Source organism: Oncorhynchus gorbuscha, linkage group LG11, assembly GCF_021184085.1.
Source record: "Oncorhynchus gorbuscha isolate QuinsamMale2020 ecotype Even-year linkage group LG11, OgorEven_v1.0, whole genome shotgun sequence".
Lineage (NCBI taxonomy): Eukaryota > Metazoa > Chordata > Actinopteri > Salmoniformes > Salmonidae > Oncorhynchus > Oncorhynchus gorbuscha.
In genome coordinates, this window is record NC_060183.1 from 44498115 (window position 1) to 44518218 (window position 20104).

Consider the following 20104-nt stretch of genomic DNA (forward strand, 5'->3'; position numbering starts at 1 on the left):
AAGGTGTATGTGATTTTGAGAGGTGCGATCCAGATTGAGTAGGAGTTGTCTTTAACCGACCCTCTTGTTTTCCTCTCCCGACCTCCCTCCCCATTGACTCTTTTTTTCTTCATTGTCCTGCTCCCTGATTTTGAGTGCAGAGCAGTTTTCTGCCTCTCTCCCTTTGTGTCTTCTTTGTTTTGTTCAGTGTGTAAACCTTGGTAACATATAGAGCAGTGTGGGTGTGTGAAGTGAAGAACGACTGAAGCGTAGTAGTGTTGCAGGATGTGATTGGTAGTGTGTGCGCGTGTGTGTTTCGGGATAGAGCTGAGAGTTCGGGGCCGCTGGTCTCCTTATGAGCGAGCGCTCTGCTGTTCATCCACTCAGACAATCACTCATCTGGGGGAGATTAAAACGCTGCACCCTGGGAAACATGTCCCCCCCCGTCTCTTCTTTCCCCTCCCTTACTCTCTCTAACCCTCTGCTCTTTTATTGTCACGCTCGCTCGGCTCTCTCTCTCTCATTCCCTCTCCCTCCCTGGGCTAGAGCGAGGAAGGCTAGGCAGGCAGGCGGGCTTTGATATTCTGCTCTCATACCTGTGCTGGAGTCACATGGTAGTGCCCGAGTCCTCCTGCCTGTTTTTCTAATATGGCTTTTTCCCCTCCTCCTCACCTCTGCCGCAGCATTCAGTTTGGGCTGTTGTTTTTTTCCCCTCTTGCTGCCTGCTGTCGCTCCGGTCCTCCGTTCTCACGACGCACCGCTGGTGTGCGATGTATGTTTATGTCGGCAGCATGCCGCGGAGCCAGAGAGTGCTAGCGGGCAGCAGTGGCGGCAGCGCTAGTCCTGGTGTTAGCAGTGGTGGTCTGTGTCTGTCCCTGCCTGAGCTCAGCTACTGTCTGTGTTTCCCCTGTACAGTGCTGCTCCAGCATGGAGCCGACCCCAACATTCGCAACACAGACGGCAAGAGTGCCCTGGACCTTTCCGACCCGTCCGCCAAGGCTGTGCTCACTGGTAAGTGATGAGCGATTATTATTGTATTTAAAAAAAATTGTTTTTACCTCTCTTCCTCCTTTCTTTCTTTCTTTCTCTCAAGTTACCTCTATCACTCTAAGTCTCTCTACCTCCACTGCACTCTTTCTCTCTCCCTCTCTCGCGCTCTCTACCTCTGCCACTCTATTTCTCTTCGTATCTACCACTCTTTCTCTTTGTTGTCCACATACCTTCTCCTCTAGCAGTCTCTCTACCCCTCGCTCTTTCTACCTCTACCACTCTTTCTCTGATCCTACGTACCTGACCTCTTGCGCCTCACCTCTCCTCTCTTTCTCTTCTCTCTCTCTCCCCCAGAGATAAGTTGTCGAACTGCAAATGATCCTCCACTTGTATCCACACTACTCTATCCTTCACCCTCTTCCATGGTCTTATCTGTTGATTTTGTGTCTGAGTTGGTTGTGTGATTCCCTCCTTTCAGCAGTCAAGACAAATCCATAATTAGGCTGTTCCGTTGTGTTTCTGTTCTTTCACGCTCTCTCTGTTCACGCGGTTTCGTCATATTCCCTGGCTGGTAGATAAATTAACGTGCGATACAGAGTGGAGGACTGTCCTAAAAGGCTTTCCACCCACCTTGTAAACAAATCACAGAGTGGATGTTATTTGTCTGGAATTTCTGTATGTGATGCAAATGTGAACTGATTTTGATAACAGTATTCAACAACAAAACATTCACATGATACGAGAGCAGACAGGACTATTACACACTCAGGAAGCGTTTAGTACGTTGGAGTGTGGCACGCAAGAAGAGCAACACACTGTTTACTGTTGTCAATGTGTCCTCTGTTGCTGAATATGACCGTGAGAAAAACTTCCTCTTATTGATTGCTGTGTGTAGGCCGCAGTATTAAGCCGTGCGTGTGTGTTTAGATTTCTTGGAGATTAATGTATAATGATGCTAATACAACATCTTAATTATACCACCTGCTAGGACTTTCGTTTTGATACACTGTCAGTGAGCTGATGTGATCCAGGTAGAAAATGCCCATCACTGTCACACTAAACTCTGGCCTTGTAGTATCATGACCCGGCTATCAACAATCACCAGACGACTTTCATGGGTTGAGAAAGAGCAGCCGAGAGGACTGTACTGTCTGTATAAATAGTGTAGCAGCGAGAGAGGAGAACCCCTCCAGTCACTGGAGTACTCCAGATAATTGTTACATATCGACTTTTCTTATCTCTCTGCACTTTGCGCCAGCACTCTGTCCGACCCTCATGCTGCTCAAGGCCCCGACTCTCTCTCCTAGAGCAAAGCTAACAGTGTTCACATACTAGGTAAGGGTTTTTTATTCAAATAGTATCATGAATTTTTGCCCTAAGTCCGGAAATTTGAAATACATGATTTTAAAAAATTAAACAGTTTGTTTTTTGTTACATTTTTATTTGAAAAACAATGATTTTTTATGTACCTGTTCACTGCTGCGTGAGGGAGAGAGGCTGGTACTCTATTGCTGCAGCTTTAAAGGGGCTTGGAACGAGCAGAAGGAGGGAGACTGAGTGTCACGGTAGCCACTAGCCACGGCAACTCGGCTACGGCCAAGACAAGCTAACTTGTAGCTGCCACAATGTTATTTATCATCACACATAACAGTACCCGTCTTGACTGAAGTAGCCTAGAGAGAGGCTGGACAATAGAGCGAGTTAAAATTCACCCAAGTCTGAAAAACAGCAAAAGAATATTGGCTAAGCTGGAACACTAGCGCGCGCCCATAGCAAATGAATGGAATCGAGCATTCGCAGAGCCTGTTTTGACTGGATTGATGCTTAGAATTTCATTTCACATAAAATGCACCAAAAAATGTATCCCTTTTTATTTTACCACTACAATCTGTTCGTCGGACGAAACTGTAAAAAAAAAGCAACTTGTGTAGAAAGTAAACATCTGCACCTCGATGGTGTCATCTGTGCTTATGTCCGCGTAATGAAAGTAGGGGAAAAGATAAACTTCTGACTATTTCTAGTCTAGTGATCGATGACAAAAGAGCTCGCTGCCAAGACATACATAATTACAAAGAGGTTTTCCTGATTTAAAATGGTGCCCGACTTGAAAAAATAGAAATATACACATGGTGAGATATTTGGCTAAATAGACTGGCATGCCTCTCCATAGGAAAACAATGGGGGAGCACAGTGTTCCAAGGGCAAAAAGTATTTTGGGGCTAGCATTTGATGAGAACCAAGCTCACTGCCCAGATACAGATTTACATAATTAGAAAGAGGAGATTCTCGTGATTTTAAAATGACGTCCGACTAGAAAAAAATCTAAATATACACATTGCAAGATATTTGGCGAAATAGATCGACAATAGATCGACATTTCCCCTATATTTATTATTTTTTTAACCTGGATTTAACTAGGCAAGTCAGTTAAGAACAAATTCTTATTTTCAATGACGGCCTAGGAACAGTGGGTTAACTGCCTGTTCAGGGGCAGAACGACGGATTTTGTACCTTGTCAGCTCGGGGATTCGAACTTGCAACCTTTAGGTTACTAGTCCAACGCTCTAACCACTAGGCTACCCTGCCGCCCCATAGGAATCAATAGGACAACCTCAGTTTCATGAGTAATTTCTCTGTTTACATTTGAACTTCTAACAACGTGAGCAAGTCTCATTGCCAGCAATAGCGAAGAATTGTGACGTAAAACAATAAGCTGGGAATAGAACGTTCGGAAGGCAAGTTGGTGCTCTATAGAACTAATAGGACCAGGCAGGGTGAAAAATTACCTAAAATAAGACTCGTTATTTCTCGATTACTTCAAATCGACGACAAGCAGCTTGGAAAAACGGTCACATTATGAAACTGGGCCCCACGGCGGATGCGATGAACTAGCTTTTATCGGAAAAACAGCGTTGTTAAAAATGTAATCTGTCCAGCCTACTAGAGAACCTAGCTAAACTAGCCAGCTATAGCTAGCTAGGATAATTGAGGCTACCCCCCCAACCCCATTCAGATAAAACCACAATCTACCTTTTGGTTGCTCTTTGTGGCCTACTTCTCAATTCGGTAACATTTTAATTCTGTAACTTTATTCCATATTGCTTTGTGTTAGTGAACTCTCACTCCACTTGCTACACATTGAGCCTCTTTGGCACTTTGATTGGCCAACAAAAACAACAAGCTACATGTGTTAAAAAATGTTCTCGCAAAAATGTATACTCGCAAAAATGTATACTCGCAAGTATTCCAATACTAAAGTTCATTTGGATATTAGAATAAACGCCACACTTGTTTTTCTATCCTCGTGGAGACCTAAATTTGATTTCCACTCAAAATCCTATTTCCCCTGACTAAAACCCAACCCTAATTGTAACCCTAAACCTAACCCCTAAGCTTAAAATAGCTTTTGTCCTCGTGGGGATGTGGGGAATGTCCCCATGAGGGAGATTTTTCCTTGTTTTACTATCCTTGTGGTGACTTTTGGGGATTTCAGGTCCCCACGAGGACAGAAGAACAAGACACACACAGTTTCTCTGTCTGAGATAGAGAAACTATAGGACTGTTATCTTGAAAAGGAGATTCCACTGACACTTAGTTTTATCTCCTCGCCTGGCACAATCTTCTCCTTGTAATATAGAGCTCAGTTCTTATGTCACGAGTGGAGGCGAGACCGACAACATTTTGAGGAGTCCGTCTTTTTTCCTCTGCAATATTTTTGCCAGATTGGATCGATATGGATGTTCTTTATGCAGACCATCAAAAACTCTCAATGGCACTTCAATGAAACAAGGGGAGAATAGAACAGAGGTACTGCATGTGGGTTGAATGTATTTTTTTTTATTCAGCACTTAGCTTAGACATTGGAATACGTTTATAATATGTAGAAACCAAAGACACGTCGCAATAGATTGTCAAATCATTAGCTGAACACTATTTGCAGGGCCCTTACGAGGCTTTTCCCATTCATAGCAGGGTAATGTTGTGATTTCTCAGTTGGCCTACCTAAACGGAGTGGACGTTGTGCTGTGCTGACTGTGTTACATAAACAATCCCCCTCAAGGTTAGTCTTGAACAGAGGACCAAGCAGAGGCTCAATGATCATGGTGTTGCTCTGGCTGTGTTATACATCCTCTGGGTGTTGGCTTATACAGTAGTAACAGGACTGATGTCTCGAGGAAAAAGCCCAATCCTTTGGCTGTGAAAAGGCACAAAGCGACAAACCATAACCATCTCACCGTGAGAACAGTGTTAGAGGCCATGGGCAAGGCTTTTGTTCCAAACTACCCCATGGACAAGAACACAGTGTAATCATAAAGGTATCTGGTATGTTCTACCAGTTATTTATGTCTGTGATATGAGGTAAGTTACATGCAATCTATATTGATCTGTCATATGAAATAAGCTAGACGGACTGTGAATACACAGCAATAACAGCCAATATAATTATATTTACTTATGATTGACTATTGCGGTCTAGGAACCATCCAAGACGGACATTCGTGTACCAACCTAGAGTAAACTGACTCCTCTCATCCACCGGACTGTATATCATACTCTACTCTGGTCTAACTTGTTTTACATTGACATGTTGTTTTCTAGAGGGCACCAGATGAGAAATGATATCTTCTTTTAAAGATGCCACACCTGGGAGTCCACACCGTACTTCAAAACTCTGTGGCACCGTGTGTTACTGTTAGCCCCTGTCTGTAGTGTACTCCTAGTTGCAGGCTGCATTTTGGATGGATTTAGAGCTGTTATTCAGTTCTTCTACCCCAGAGCAAACAGCGAGTACACTGTTTGATTAAAGATTATATTGACCTATAAACTACCCGGGTGACGGGGAACAAATATCCTGTAGCGATGACAAATTTAGATCTACGCCGTTCCAGCAAAGCTTTAAGTGTTTCCACGGTTCCTGAGCGGAGAATATATCCCTACATGTAATCCGTAACTAACTGCCACGAAAATGCATTTTCAAATCCCGGCTAGAAGTAATTTAGTGTTACGGACGACACCCGGGGTTTGTCTTTTGTTGGATCCTCAAAGCTTGCATTAAAGAAATCGCCTTATAACACTGCTTGATGCATGCTGCTCCACGTCGTCCTCCACACACAGATTAATCGCTTTTGAATGATTGACTTTTTCCAGACGACTTGAAATTAAATTCACTGTACTCTGGGTATGAAAAGGATTGTGTAATTTTGTTTCACACATCTCATCTTGTGAAGGAAAAATGCAAGGCACGTTGAGAGGCCCCAGTATGATGTGTAGGATGTTCTTTCGGCCCCGGGGAGGGGGGAAGATGGTCCCCAATATGATGGGAGACCTCTCCAACAGAACACAATGACATGCAGATAAGAAGATGGAGGAACATTTATGCGGATTGTACATGCTGAAGCAAGTCGACATTGCACCCATTTAGTATCGGGTGCCTATTTGGATGTCATTTTGGCTGTATTGACTTTGCAACTCTGCAAATGAAAGACACGGATTGAGTGGTCTGTGCATGATTTAATTCTGAAGTTTAGCCCCAGTAGCACCTGTAGCTCTACCCCCTATGCGAGGTAGATTTAGATAGGAGTGCCCGAATCTGAGCAAGATGAGTAAGATGCTGTGTGGGCGCTCCCTTTCTCTTCTTCCTCTACTGCAGCCAGGACCTCTACCTGCTACTGATGAAGTGTCTGCCCCATTGCCCCCAGCTCTCAGCCACCCTGGCCCCACTCCACCACACCCCACCGCCGTGCTTAGAATCACAGAGAGTGAGAAGGGCGCTGAGAGCAGTGGAGAGAGAGGCTGGCTAAAAGGGACAGTGATAGAGTGAGGGTGCGTAGAGACCAGCTGCTCTTGAGGTTACACAGAGACAATAGGTTTTGATAGAAAACTACTTTTTAGCAATTTCTCAAGCAAAAATTTTGCTATGACTGTCTGGGAGTGGGAGGGGAAAACTGAAAATGAGATGTTATTGGCAGGGAGTTTTGGAAATCTTTCTTATTGGTCTATTAACTAATTTACCACATGGTGATGTCACCATGGAAGGCCAAAACAGCATCCCAACAAAACAGGCGGAAAAAAACGCTTACATTGTCATTTTCACAATTTGACAGTATTATTCCAACCTCATAGTGTGGAAATATGTTTGTATATGTACAGTGCATTAGGAAAGTATTCAGACTTCCCTTTTTTATAGACGTGTTCTAAAATGGATACAATTAAACATGTTCCTCATCAATCTAAACTCAATAACCCATAATGACAAAGCGAGAAGTTTTTTTTAGAAATGTTTGCAAATGTATATAAAAAAACCTGAAATACCTTATTTACATACATATTTAGACCCTTTGCTATGAAACTCAAAATTGACCCCAGGTGCATCCTGTTTCCATTGATCGTCCTTGATCAGTGGTGGAAAAAGTACCCAATTGTCATACTTGAGTAAACGTATAAATACCTTATTAGAAAATGACTCAAGTAAAAGTGAGTCACCCAGTAAAATACTACTTGAGTAAAATTCTAAAAGTATTTTATTTTAAATATACGTAAGTATCAAAAGTAAATGTAATTGCTCAAATAAACTTAAGAATTGAAAGTAGAAGTGTAAATGTCAAATTGCCTATATTAAACAAACCAGATGCAACCATTTTATTGTTTGATTTACGGATAGCCAGGTGCACACTCCAACACTCAGTCATAATTTACAAGCATGTGTGTTTCGTCAGTCCGCCAGATCAGAGGCAGTAGGGATGACCAGGATGTTCTCTTAAGTTTGAATTGGATAATTTTCCTGTCCTACTAAGCATTCAAAATGTAACGAGTACTTTTGGGTGTCAGGGAAAATTAAGTAAAAGTATATTTTCTTTAGGAATGTAGTGAAGTAAAAGTTGTAATTTAAAAAAAAGTTAAGTACAGATACCCCCAAAAGGCCTTAACCTCTCTAGGGTACGTGAGATGGCAGCATCCCAACTCTTCAACAGCCAGTGAAACTGCAGGGTGCCAAATTCAAAACAGAAATCCAATAATTAAAATTCCTCAAACATACATGTATTTTACACCATTTTAAAGATACACTTGTTGTATATCCAGCCACAGTGTCCGATTTCAAAAAGGCTTTACGAGGAAAGCAAACCAAACGATTGTTTGGTGAGTGCCTATTCACAGAATAACACAGCCATTTTTCCAGCCAAAGAGAGGATTCACAAAAAGCAGAAATATAGATAAAATGAATCACTAACCTTTGATCTTGATCAGATGACACTCATACAATTTCATGTTACACAATACATGTATGTTTTGTTCGGTAAAGTTCATATTTATATCCCAAAATCTGAGTTTACATTGGCGCCTTACGTTGAGAAGTTCCAAAACATCCTTTGATTTTGCAGAGAGCCACATCAATTTACGACCAGGAGTTCCGTGGGGCGACGCACAATTGGCCTAGCGTCGTCCGGGTTCGGGAGGGTTTGGCCGGCAGGGATATCCTTACCTCATCGGATACCAGCGACTCCTGTGGCGGGCCAGGCGCAGTGCGCGCTAGCCTCCTGTGGCTTTCGACCTTCGTCTCGCCCGAGGCCGTACGGGAGTTGTGGCGATGAGACAAGATGGTAACTACTAACAATTGGATACCACGAAATTGGGGAGAAAAGGGGGTAACATTAATTTTTTTTTTTTAAAGATACAACTGTTATGCATTGAATTTTAGATGCACTTCTCCATAATGCAAACGCTGTGTCAGTTTTCAAAAAAGCTTTACGGAAAAAGCAAACCATGCAATAATCTGAGTCTGCGCTCAGAGCCCAATCAAGACACAAATATATCCGCCATATTATGCAGTCAACAAAAGTCATAAATAGCATTATAAATCTTCACTTACCTTTGCTGATCTTCATCGGAATGCACTCCCAGGACTCCCACTTCCACAAGAAATGTTTGATTTGTTCGGTAATGTACATCATTTATGTCCAAATAGTTACTTTTGTTAGATCCAAAGTCACGAAGTGCGTTCACTAAAAGCAGACGAAATGTCAAGTTCCGTAACAGTCAGTAGAAACATGTCAAACGATGTATTGAATCAATCTTTAGGATGTTTTTAACATAAATCTTCAATAACGTTCCAACCAGAGAATTCCATTGTCTTCAGAAGTGCGATGGAACAGAGCTCCCTCTCATGTGAACGTGCACGGTCATGGCAGACCTTACTCATTCCCTTCTCCTTCGGCCCCACTTCACAGTAGAAGCATCAGGGTTCTAAAGACTGTTGACATCTAGTGGAAGCCTTAGAAAGTGCAACATTACCAATATCCCACTGTATTTTCAATAGGAGCTGAGTTGAAAATCGACCAACCTCAGATGTCCCACTTCCTGGTTGGATTTTTTCTCAGGTTTTTGCCTTCCATATAAGTTATGTTATACTCGGACATCATTCAAACAGTTTTTAGAAACTTCAGAGTGTTTTCTATCCAAATCTATTAATAATATGCATATTATAGGTTTTATGGCTTTATAGCAGGCTGTTTACTCTGGGCATGCTTTTCATCCGGATGTGAAAATACTGCCCCCTACCCCAGAAGTTAAGTATTTTTACTTAAGTACTTTACACCACTGCTTGAGATGATTCGACAACTTGATTGGAGTCTACTTGTGGTAAATTCAATTGTTGGACATTATTTGGAAAGGGACACACCTGTCTATATAAGGTCCCACAGTTGACAGTGCAAAAACCAAGCCATGAGGTCGAAGGAATTATTCGTAGAGCTCCGACACAGGATTGTTGAGGCACAGCTCTGGGGAAGGGTACCCAAAAATGTCTGCAGCATTGAAGGTCCCCAAGAACACAGTGGCCTCCATAATTCTTAGTGGAAGAAGTTTGGAACCACCAAGACGCTTCCTAGAGCTGGCCACCCGGCCAAACTGCGCAATCGGGGGAGAAGGGCCTTGGTCAGGGAGGTGACCAAGAACCCAGTGGCCTATCTGACAGAGCTCCAGAGTTCCTCTGTGGAGATGGGAGAACCTTCCAGAAGGACAACCATCTCTGCAGCACTCCACCAATCAGATCTTTATCGTAGCGTGGCCAGACTGAAGCCACTCCTCAGTAAGTGGCACAGCCCGCTTGGAGTTTGCCAAAAAGCACCTAAAGGACTCTGACCATGAGAAACAAGATTCTCTGGTCTGTTGAAAGCAAGATTGAACTCTGGCCTGAATGCCAAGTGTCATGTCTGGAGGAAACCTGGCACCATCCCTACGGTGAAGCATGGTTGTGGCAGCATCATGCTGTGGGCATGTTTTCAGCAGCAGGGACTGGGAGACGAGTCGGGAGCGAACAAATATGAACGGCGCAAAGTACAGGGAGATCCTTGATGAAAACCTGCTCCAGAGCTCTCAGGACCTCAGACTGGGGTGTAGGTTCACCTCCACACAGGACAACTAAGCACATAGACAACGCAGGAGTGGCTTTGTGACAAGTCTGTCTTTGAGTGGTTCAGCCAGAGCCCAGACTTGAACCCGAACTGACATCTCTGGAGAGACCTGAAAATAGTTGTGCAGCAACGCTCCCCTTCCAGCCTGACAGAGCTTGAGAGGATCTGCATGGAAGAATGGGAGAAACTCCCCAAATACAGGTGTGGCAAGCTTGTAGCGTCATACCCAAGAAGACTCGATGCTGTAATCGCTGCCAAAGGTCCTTCAACAAAGTACTGAGTAAAGGGTCTGAGTACTTATGTAAATCTGATATTTCAGTTTTTTATTTTTTTATATTCGCAAACATTTCTAATAACCACTTTTTGCTTTGTCATTATGGGGTATTGTGTGTAGATTGATGGGGAAAAAATAATTTAATAGATTTTAGAATAAGGCTGTAATGTAACAAAATTTGGAAAAGTCAAGGGGTCTGAATACTATCCGAAGGCACTGTATATACTCTGTACTCCTCTGTAAACTGTCCATCTCTGTGTACCCGACGCAAGACCCATTCTTATTTATAAAACCCTCTTATGCCTCACCTCCTCATCCTCCACATACACCCGTTCTGCCAGTCACATTCTGTTAAAAGTCCCCAAAGCGCACACATCCCTGTGTCGCTCCTCTTTTCAGTTCGCTGCAGCTAGTGGACTGGAACGAGCCACAAAAACACTCAAACAGGACCGTTTTATCTCCATCTCTTCATTCAAAGGCACAATCATGGACACTCTTACTGACAGTTGTGGCTGCTTCGTGTGATGTATTGTTGTCTCTCCCTCTTGCCCTTGCTGTTTTCTGTGACCAATGATGTTTCTATTTTTTGGATAGCTGAGTTCAATTTCACTAGCTACACCCAGGCCTGATTTACGCCAGACCTGTTGAATCAAGAAATCACTCAAAAAGCAAGTCTACATGCTGCAATCAAAAGAAATTCAGGAAAAGATGAGAAACAAAGTAATTTACATCTATCAGTCTGGAAAGGGTCACAAAGCCATTTCTAAAGCTTTGGGACTCCAGCGAACCAAGGTGAGACATTTTCCACAAATGGAGAAAATTTGGAGCGGTGGTGGTGAGTGAACCTTCCCAGGAGTGGCCGGCCTACCAAAATTACCCCAAGAGCACAGCGACGACTCATCCAAGAGGTCACAAAAGAACCCACAACAACATCTAAAGAACTGCAGGCCTCACTTGCCTCAGTTAACCTCTCTGGGATATTTGGGATGGTAGCGTCCCACCCTGCCAACAGCCAGTGAAAGTGCAGGGCGCCAAATTCGAAACAAATAAAATCTCATAATTAAATTTCCTCAAGCATACAAGTATTTTACACAATTTTAAAGATAAAATTCTCAATCCAGCCACAGTGTCTGATTTCGAAAAGGCTTAACAGCAAAAGCACCACAAACGATTGTTAGGTCACCACCAAGTCACAGAAAAACACAGCCATTTTTCCAGCCAAAGAGTGTCACAAAAAGCAGAAATATAGATAAAATTAATCACTAACCTTTGATCTTCATCAGATGACACTCATAGGACATCATGTTACATGGTACATGTATGTTTTTAAATTTTACATTGGCGTGTTATGTTCAGTAGTTCCAAAACATGCAGTGATTTTGCAGAGAGCCTCATCAATTTACAGAAATACTCATAAACATTGTTAAAAGATACAACTATTATACATGTAACTTTAGATACACTTCTCCTTAATCTCACCGCTGTGTCAGATTTAAACTTTACGGAAAAAGCATACCATGGCGTAATCTGAGTACGGCGCTTAGAGATCATAACAGCTAAAGAGATAACCGCCTTGTTGTGGAGTCAATATTAGAAGTAGCATTATAAATATTCACTTACCTTTTTATCTTCATCAGAATGCACTCCCATGAATCTCAGTTCCACAAATGTTTGATTTGTTTGATAAAGTCCATTTATGTCCAAATAGCTCCCTTTGTTAGGGCGTTTGGTAAACAAATCCAAATGCGTGTGCAAGTCCAGCCGAAAGGTCGGACAAAAAGTCCAAAAAGCTATATTACAGGTCGTAGAAACATGTCAAACGAAGTATAGAATCCATCTTTAGGATGTTTTTATCATAAATCTTCAATAATGTTCCAACTGAGAATTCCTTTGTATGTAGAAATGCAATGGAACGCAAGCTAACTTTCACATGACTGCGCGTCACGGGCTTGTGGCTCTCTGCCAGATACCTGGGTCAATCCCCTCTCATTTGGCCTCCCTTCACAGTAGAAGCATCATACAAGGTTCCAAAGACTGTTGCCATCTAGTGGAAGCCTTGGGAAGTGCAATAGGACCAATACCCCACTGTATCTTCGATAGGCTATGAGTTGAAAACCTACAAACCTCAGATTTCCCACTTCCTTGTTGGATTTTTCTCAGGATTTCGCCTGCCATATGAGTTATGTTATCCTCACAGACATATACTAATTATATGCATATTCTAGCTTTTATTTGTAGGAGGCCGTTTACTCTGGGAAACTCTTTCATCCTACTCAATACTTTCATCCTACTCAATACCCCCCCCCCCCCCCCAGTCACCAAGAAGTTAAGGTCAGTGTTCATGACTCAAGCATAGGAAAGAGACTGGGCAAAAATGGCATCCATGGCAGAGTTCCAAGGCGAAAACCACTGCTGGCCAAAAATAATATAAAGTCTTGTCTCACATTTGGCAAAAAAACATATTGATGATCCCCAAGACTTTTGGGAAAAGTTTCTGTGGGTTTCCGAGACGAAAGTTGAACTTTTTGGAAGGGCCGGTGTAAAAGTAACACAGCATTTCAGAAAATGAACATCATACAAACAGTCAAATATGGTCGTGGTAGTGTGATGGTCTGGGGCTGCATTGTTGCTTCAGGACCTGGACGACTTGCTGTCATTGATGGAACCATGAATTCTGCTTTCTACCAAAAATCCTGAAGGAGAATGTCCGGCCATCAGTACGTGACCTCAAGCTGAAGCACACTTTGGTTCTTTTTTATTTGTTTATTTCTCCTTTATTTAACCAGGTAGGCAAGTTGAGAACAAGTTCTCATTTACAATTGCGACCTGGCCAAGATAAAGCAAAGCAGTTCGACAGATACAACGACAGAGTTACACGTGGAGTAAAACAAACATACAGTCAATAATACAGTATAAACAAGTCTATATACAATGTGAGCAAATGAGGTGAGAAGGAGGTAAAGGACCAGACACCTGGAAAGTTTTATTTGTAGAAATAAAAATAATTTGTCTAAGGAGCAAAATGAATAAATTTATTTCAGTTAAGTTGTTTCAGAGCCAGGTGCAGAGTAGTGATGTTGGACAGTGTTTCCAGTTTCAGGGTAGGTCCAGTCAGAGAACTAGCGAAAGAATCGGTTTTTGAAGAGCATGCATTTAGCTGAGATTTTACTTGTATTTAAGAGCAATTGGAGGCCACGGAGCGTACAGCAATGGTTGTATGGCTTTTGACAAAAATTGCACTTGCCTGGAGGCTATTTTGGCTGTTAACACAGTGTTTCCAAGTGAAGGATGCTTTGTTGAGAGGTATTTACAGAATGGTCTGTTTCAGTCTAACCAGACACCGTATTTGAGGTGGATCAGAGACTCACCAGCAGCTTGTATTTAAGAGCAATTGGAGGACCTCATTGATGTATACAGAGAAGAGAGTCGGTCCAAGAATTGAACCCTGTGGCACCCCCATAGAGACTGCCAGAGGTCCGGACAGCAGACCCTCCGATTTGACACACTGAACTTCTGCAGCAGGACAATGATCCAAAACACATCAGCAAGTCCTACTCTGAATAGCTTTAAAAAAGCAAAATGAAGGTTTTGGAGTGGCTTAGTCAAAGTCTGGACTTGAATCCGATTGAGGTGGCATGACCTTAAAAAGGCGGTTCATGCTCGAAAACCCTCCAATGTGGCTGAATTAAAACAATTCTGCAAAGAAGAGTGGGCCAAAATTCCTCCACAGCGATGTGAAAGAGTCATGGCAGTTGTTGCTGCTGAGGGTGGCACAACCAGTTATTAGGTTTAGGGGGCAATTACTTTTTCACATAGGGCAATGAAGGTTCGGATAGATTTTTTTCCCCTTAATAAATAAAATCATAACTTAACTGCATTTGGTGTTTACTTGGGTTATCTTTGTAATATTGGTTTGATCTGAAACATTTTTCACATGTGCAAAAAAAAACAATCAGGATGGGGCAAATACTTTTTCACAGCACTGTGTGTGTCTGTGTATATATGTATATACATACATACTTTTTTTACATACATTATACATACATACTTTTTTCTTGCCACTGTATGTGAATGGAATTACCTGGATATCTGCATAAGTTGGTCATAAAATTTGTTCTGACCATCTAAGTCACAAAAGTAGACACACAGTGTGCTTAAACTAATAACACACAAATGATTGTAGTTGTATTTTTTATTGAATAGGTCATTTAAACATTCACAGTGTAGGAAAAAGTATGTGAACCCCTATGCTAATGACTTCTCCAAAAGATGATTGGAGTCAGGAGAAAACTAACCTGGAGTCCAAGGGATGAGATGAGATGTTGGTTAGAGTTGCCCTGTCATATACAAAACACTCATTAAATTTGAGTTTGCTATTCACAACAAGCATTGCTTGATGCGAACCATGCCTTGAACAAAAGAGATCTCAGAAGACCTAAGATTAAGAGTTGACTTGCATAAAGCTGAAAAGGGTTACAAAAGTATCTCTAAAAGCCTTGATGTTCATCAGTCCACGGTAAGACAAATTGTCTGTGAATGGAGAAAGTTCAGCACTGTTGCTACTCTCTCTAGGAGTGGCCGTCCTGCAAAGATGACTGCAAGAGCACAGTGCAGAACGCTCAATGATGTTAAGAATCCTAGAGTGTCATCTAAAGACTTACAGATATCTCTGGAACATGCTTGTATCTCTGACGAGTCTACGATACCTAAACCACTAAACAAGTAAGGTGTTCATGGGAGGACACCACGAAAGAAGTCATTGCTGTTCAAAAAAACAATGTTGCACATCAGAAGTTTGCAAAAGTGCACCTGGATGTTCCAAGATATTCTGTGGACAGTTTAGTTGTTTGGAAGGAACACATAACAATATGTGTGGAGATAAAAAAAGCACAGCACACCAACATCAAAACCTAATCCCAACTTTAAAGTATGCTGGAGGGAGCATCATGGTTTGGGGCTGCTTTGCGGTCTCGGCCTGGACTACTTGCTATCAACAACAGAAAAATGTATTCCTAAGTTTTTCAAGACATTTTGAAAGAGAATGTTAGGCTTTCTGTCCGCCAATTGAAGCTCAACAGATGTTGGGTGATGGAACAGAACAATGACCCAAAACACAGAAATAAATCAACAGAATGGCTTCGACAGAAGAAAATACGCCTTCTGGAGTGGCCCAGTCAGTCTTGACCTCAACCCGATTGAGATGCAGTGGCATGACCTTGAGTGGTTCACACCAGACTTCACAAGAATATTGCTGAACTGAAACCGTGTTGTGAAGAGGAATGGTCCAAAATACATCCTGACCGTTGTGCAAGTCTGATCCGCAACTACAGAAAATGTTTGGTTGAGGTTGCTTCCATAGGAGGGTCAACCAGTTATTACATTCAAGGGTTCACATACTTTTTCTCAACCTGCACTGGGAATGTTTACACAGTGTTCATTAAAGACATGAAAACTTATGGTTTGTGTGTTATTTATTTTTGTGACATAGATGAAGATTAAATTGTATGGTCAATTTTAAGCAGAAATCTAGGTAATTCCAAAGGGTTCACATACTTTTTCTTGCCTGTAAGGGCATGGAACTTTCAAGTGGACGTTTCCAAGAGTTTGAGTTATTATGGTGAATTGCGGTTGCTATGACAGCCTGTGAATGTGACCGTGACAGGTTTTTACGTAGCCAGGGGACGCCATTGACACAAGCCAGACCGGAGCTTGTACCACAAAAATGACTTTGCTGTTAGTGGAAAATGGAATGTCAAGGTCGCTGGGAAATCTCAATGAACATGCACGCAGAGGCGATCTGGAAAGTTTCAACCTTTTCCCAGCCCTTAGAGCATGTCCGTGTGTCTTCTCTCGTGGTGGCAACTGAGGGATTCCTCAATTACAGCCCTCCTAGATAATGAATAGCTAGTTAGCTATCACCCAGATTATCCATGTTGGATATTATTTTAATTAGCCTAGGTCTACTTATTAACGCTCTGGCTTCATGATCAACGTCTCTATACCACAGCAGTCTAATGATGCTTAGGATCTCAGTTGAGAAATGCTTCCCTCTAAGAAAGCACCACTATTTCTGTCATTGAGTAGAGTAATTGCTAGCCAAAGCTTTAGATTGTTATGATAGCCAGAAAAATGTTATAGCCTTGGGTGTTTTTTGTTCTGAAGGACGGAGGTCCCTGGTCTGACTGAGACTGCAGTACCGTAAGCAGCTAAGTGCAAGGCTCTTCTTCATTTATGAATAATCCTCCTCTCCATACTCTGAGTGGAAGGAAGAGTTTCAGGTCGTCCTGTGTCCTTGTGTCCTTGGGATGCCTTGGCTTCTTCTCATCAATTAGAAGCCAGTTTAATGATCCTGACTTGAGGCAGTCCTTGGTATTGACAGTGGGGATTTATCTCTCCTTCTCTGTTCCTCTTTTTCTCTGGCCCCCTTCTCACCATCTGACAGCAAGGAGACTTTTATTTTGTTGTTGTTAAATGGCCATAGGCCTCTCTTAACACTTAATTGCTTAAAAAGTTGTATCTCTGAATGTCCTTATAGAGCCAACTCTAGTCCTATGTGCAGGAAGCTTATGCCCCAGCAGGAAGCTATGCACCAGCCAGAACCTCTCCCGTCTCCAGACTACGTGCTGGGAGCACCAGTGAGGAGGGATTCACAGATGGGCCTAGTATTAGCGTAGAACTCTTTTTTTCCCCTTTTTACTTGAGTTTTAGGTCTTGAAGAGTTAACATTGAGAATGCAAATCCCTTTTAAGACTTTTTGCAAATGACTGCTCGCCTGTCATTTTATTCCAGAGCTCCAAGCTCCATTACTATTGAAAGAGGTATACTCCATTATTACTTCCTCTTTGCTTAGCTTAAATACCAGGATAAGTGAAATGGCTTGCGTGATGTGATTATTCGTTTTTTGTGGGTCCAACTAAGCGGGATGTATTTAAGCTTGCTATTGTTAATTTTCCTGCCTTTTATCCACAAATAAACGTGTGAATGTGGTCATTTCTTCTACGCAATTAAAAGGAAAAACAAGTTAAGAATGATCGATAGTATAATAGCACATAACGATGTAATGGCATCATGTAAGGCAGTTGAATGCAGTGTGTTTAACTCGATCTGGAAAGTGCACTGCAACCATTGCACGACTGATAGTGAGTGTGTGAGGGAAGGCGGCTCAATGTGGATGAGGGAGTATGATTTCTTCTATAAGTTAATGTTGAACGACTGGGACTAGTTTCTACCTCCCATGTGTTGCCCCAGGTAATTATGTAGCCATGTGCACATTTTAGATAGACGTGCATAACTTTACAATAAATTAAAGCTGCAGTATGTAACCTGGGCGCCCCGACCAGATTCACATAGACATGTGAGTTAAACACAGTGTATAAAACATTAGGAATACATTCCGAATTTTGAATTGCACACCCCTTTTGCCCTCAGAACAGCCTCCATTCACCGGGGTATGGACTCTACGAGGTGTCATGTGTTCCACAGGGATGTTGGCCAATGTTGACTCCAATGCTTCCCACAGCTGTCAAGTTGGAATTTTAGCAACCAGGAAATGGCGGATGGGTTTTACATATTACACCTTTTTTAAATATTAGAAATGTCTTATTGCGCTTCATATATTTTAGATTCTCTCAATCTTCATACTCCTGTTCTATTAGGGTGTCCCTCCATCCCTCTGTCCTCTCTTTCCTCCGCCTCTCCATAGGGAGGAAGTATGGTTCAATATCAGTTCACACACTCTTGGCCAGGGAACACACCTTTTAAGTCTTTGTCTGAGGGGACAGAGGCCACTGTCAGACTATTCTACCTGCTGACAGGAGGCACGGAGAGCTGGAGGATTAATTATGTCAAAGTGTTAGCACCTGAGTGCTAGCTGTTGGCTGGGCTGGCTGGCACTCTAATCGAGTGGAAATTCCGGTCCACCAGCCGTTGTGTGCCATTGATTAGTTCTCTTACACACTGGTGGTGTCTCCTAGCGGCTCTGTCTTCTCTCTGGGTTTTATTGACTTTAAGGAGTTCATATGAATTATCTTAAATCCATGTGAATTCACAATGCAGATGGCTTACGTGTATAATTTATGCTGCTGCTCTTGCTTTTCACAATATGTATGTGAATGGTGTGTGTATGGACGTTTATGTGACTTGGTTTGTATAGAGGTAGTTCAATAGAATGAGCTATGACTAGAATACAGTATGTAAGGTAAAACCATATTAAAGTGACCAGTGTTGAGTGAGTCGTACATTATAATAAGTGTGCTATTGGCACAGCGGGTGATTTAATTGTGAAATGACAAATGTACCTCATCGACAATGCCCAGCAGCAGTTTCTAGGCTTGGTGGTGAATGTAAAATGTATCTTATCCATAGTGAGAAACCAAGCTTTGCATCTGTGGTAGGATCAGATCACAACATGCAGAGCAGCACATCAGACCAGACAGGTCTGGCTGCTCATTAACAATCAGGGAGACATGCTGCCAAAGTTGGGAGGTATTATGCAACCCAGATGTAGAGAGATGGCAGGCAGGCCTGTCTGATGGTGAGTTAAACAGATGTGGGGCTGTTTAGTCAGTGGTGAACCGTGACTATAGGACCACTGCAGGACCTAGGCCCTCAGAGGATCCAAAAATATTCCAATATGTTGTATCAAACTCAAGAAAATAACAAAAAACATAGCATCACTTAAAGCGCCCGACATGATGTCTTCTGTAGTCGGACAATTCTAGTTGTAGTGAAGGAGGAGCAATGCTTTTTGATGACGACCTGAATGAATCAAACAGGCCTGGCCGTGTTTCCGGCTGCAATGGACACAACACATCATAAAATAATGCGACCAGCAAGACAAAACAACACTGTTTACAACACCTATGCTAGCCTAAGGCCACTATCACACAGTCACCAATAGTGACAACAACAGTGGCACATCAAAGGTGACAGGCTTGTTGTGCTGAAAGGACAGCGACCATAATACCTGTGCACTCAACTGGCCTGAAGGAGAGACCGTTTTGGTCGAACACATAGACACGGCTGATAGACAGACGACAGCAGTCACGCGTCAATTAATGTTAAATCATTTACATTTAAGTCATTTAGCAGACGCTCTTATCCAGAGCGACTTACAAATTGGTGCATTCACCTTATGACATCCAGTGGAACAGTCACTTTACAATAGTGCATCTAAATAATAAGCAGTCCATTCACTCCAGTAAGCCCCATGAAATCATAACGATACAAAAGCATTTTCAAAAATGAAATTAACAAACCAGCTATTCCTTCCGATTGCAAATTCAATTTCATCAGCTTAATCGCACTAACCGGTGATCTAAAGTTTATATCTGGCCACTACGTTTCAGTCATTTTCAAAGCGATAACTAACAGCAAGCGAGCTGCAACAAAAAACAGTGCCACTCACCAGATGATAATTTGTAAATAAAGTTTGAAAGATGAAAAGTTCATC

At 42.3% G+C, this 20104-nt stretch overlaps 1 pseudogene; it reads left to right on the forward strand.

Annotated features, from left to right (window-relative positions):
- Positions 1–20104, forward strand: part of LOC124048723 — a 120248-nt pseudogene that overhangs the window by 14463 nt on the left and 85681 nt on the right.